This window comes from Pteropus alecto, unplaced genomic scaffold (assembly GCF_000325575.1).
Source record: "Pteropus alecto unplaced genomic scaffold, ASM32557v1 scaffold134, whole genome shotgun sequence".
Taxonomy (NCBI): Eukaryota; Metazoa; Chordata; class Mammalia; order Chiroptera; family Pteropodidae; genus Pteropus; species Pteropus alecto.
In genome coordinates this window covers 13512256-13515301 of record NW_006436283.1, presented here as the reverse complement: position 1 = coordinate 13515301, position 3046 = coordinate 13512256, and the positions used below count along the sequence as shown (strand labels likewise).

Below are 3046 nucleotides of genomic sequence, written 5' to 3'. Positions count from 1 at the left end.
TTCCATTTCATACCTAATAAAAGGGGAGATAGGTCGTAAGCACTTATAAGTCACTGTAAGCAGATCTAGAACAAACAGCCCCCCCCGCATTCATGGCTCCTATTCTCTATAGATTGGTGATAGGCAGGTATATTTAACATAACTCACAGGTATCAGCATATATGTTTCATGATACCTTAACCTATAACTAGCCCTGACATTAAGAAAAATAGCATTTGTCTAGTTTGGCCTAAAAAAACCCAATCAAAAGAGAAAATCAAAAGTTCTTGGTTAGCAGTATTAAGGTCCTTTAGTTGCAGAGAATAGTAACTAAATCTGGCCAACTTATTCACAAAGAAAATTTTTGTAGGCACTTGTCAGCAAGGACTTGGCTGTAAAGCCTTCTCCTCGTTCCTAGCCATTTCATTTCCTGGCATAGCTCAGATTCCTGAGTCTGATCTTAGTGCTCGTTCTGGTGGGAGACCAGCTGTCATTTGGCAGCAAGGCGCTCTAGGCCCAGCGGTTTTCGTCACTAAGACCACAGGAGGCGGTCCCCCGTGTCCTGCTCAGGGAGCTCGGGAGTGGGCATGCATCAGTTCCGTGCAGGGCTGTCGGGGAGCAATGGCTGCCCCAAGAGAAAATGTCAGTTTATTATTCAAGTTATACTGCTTGACAGTGATGACCCTGGTGGCTGCAGCTTATACCATAGCTTTAAGATACACTAGGACATCAGACAAAGAACTCTACTTTTCAACCACAGCTGTGTATATCACAGAAGTTATAAAGTTATTGCTACATGTGGGACTTTTAGCTAAAGAAACTGGTAGTCTGGGTAGATTCAAGACATCTTTAAGAGAAAATGTTTTGGGGAGTCTCAAAGAACTGTTGAAGTTAAGTGTGCCATTATTAGTGTATGCTGTTCAGAACAACATGGCTTCCTAGCTCTTAGCAACCTAGATGCAGCAGTGTACAAGGTGACCTACCAGTTGAAGATTCCCTGTACTGCTTTATGTACTTTTTTAATGTTAAACCAGACACTTAGCAAATTACAGTGGATTTCAGTTTTTATGCTATGTGGTAGAGTCACACTTGTACAGTGGAAACCAGCACAAGCTATAAAAGCCATGGTGGCATAAAAGCAACCAAAGTGCCCTACGATAGATGATTGGCTAAAGAAGCTATGGTACATATATATAATGGAATATTACTCAGCCATAAGAAGAGATGAAATACTGCCATTTGCAACAACATGGATGGACCTCGAGATAATCATGCTAAGCTAAATAAGCCAGATAGGAAAAGTTGCAATTACATGATATCACTTATATGTGGGATATAAACCTAAAAACAACAAATGAGCAGAACAAACAGAGACTCATGGTTATAGACTATAGACTAATGGTTACCAGAGGGCTATAGAGTAGTGGTTACTAGTGGGGTGGGGGAGAAGGGGGGAGATAGACAGGGTAAAGAGGGTCAAATATAGGGGGGTAGGTGGAGAGTGAAGTGGGTAAAGGGGATCAAATATATGGTAGCTGAAGGAAACTGGACTTTAGGTGGTGAACACACAATAGAATATATAGATGCCAAATGTTAATGTACACCTGAAAATTATGATTGTATTAACCAATGTTACCCCAATAAACTTAATTTAAAAAAAAAAAAGGAATAGGAGTAAAAGAAGTAGCAGAGGAATAGTAATAGTAGTACTAGTAATAGTAGTAGTAGTAGTAGTAACAGTATAGAAACTCTTCAAACACATTTACAAAACATTTTGAACTTTTGGATGGCAGCAACCTATATTCCACCACTTTAAATGAGAAAAGAACAATACATTCTCAGTTTACTTTAAATCCCAACAAAAATCTTCAAATATCACCAAAACACTTGAATTCCTATATAACAGCCCATCAAGTGTTTTGTGAAATGTAAATCATTTAAAACACCAGTTAATTATTTGACACTTAAAAAATTTGTTAGTAGGCATATTTGAGTACTTAATATATATAAAAGTGGTAACAAAATATGCTTTTCTTCTATACTGCAGTGAACATATACTATAAGGCAAATAAAAATAGTAAATTTAAATATATGTTAAATATATGAATGAAATAAATAAAATTTTTAAATAAGGGAAAAAAATGTCATGGTGGAACAGAACCCATTGTTAGGGTTTGGTGCTATAGCCATTGCTGTACTGTGTTCAGGATTCACTGTATTGTGCTCAGGATTTTCAAGATTTGAAGAAGTTTTAAAGAGTTCAGACACTTCCCTTTGGGTGAGAAACATTCAAATGTATCTATCAGGGATTGTTGTGACATTAGTTGGTGTCTACTTATCAGATGGAGCTGAAATTAAAGAAAAAGAATTTTTCTATGGTTACACAGAAACCTTCCTTGCAAGCGTTGGAGGCCTGTACACTTCTGTTGTGGTCAAGTATACAGACAACATCATGAAGGGCTTTTATGCAGCAGCAGCATTATCCTTTCTACCATTTCTTCATTGATGCTATTTGGATTACAGATAACACTCACCTTTGCTTGGGTACTCTTCTCGTATGTGTTTCTATATATTTCTATGGATTACTCAGACAAGATACTACATCCATCCAACAAGGAGAAACAGCTTCAAAAGAGAGAGCCAGTCATGTGTAATTTCAGCCTAAAAAGAATTCCTACTAGTACTAAACTATTTGCATTAACCTAGAGCCTTAAGTCAATCCCAGAAAGTGGCTTAAACAAAAACAACAAATTAATTCTCTGGCACATGAATTACGAAGAAAGCTACCTGATTGAACTGCTATAAAGATTTAATGTGACCTCTTTGGAGGCAACCCATTTTGAAGGAATTTTATCAATGTATATAAAAAGTTTGGAGATAATAACGATGTTAAAAAATCATGTGAGGTTATAATATTCAAGTAACAAGGTTTGGGAAAACATGAAAGGTTAAAGTGCCAAAGCCATTTCTGTACTAACTGTTCTCTTGTTCAGGTACCAGGGGAGGACAACCCCTCCTTGTTCTCCAATTCACGTATAATATTTTGTCCCAGCCATATTAAAGACCT

General features: G+C 37.2%; 1 pseudogene; it reads left to right on the top strand.

Moving 5' to 3' along the window:
- The first annotated feature begins 597 nt into the window (after window positions 1-597).
- On the top strand, window positions 598-2633 carry LOC112480006 (annotated as a pseudogene).
- The last annotated feature ends 413 nt before the right edge of the window (window positions 2634-3046 follow it).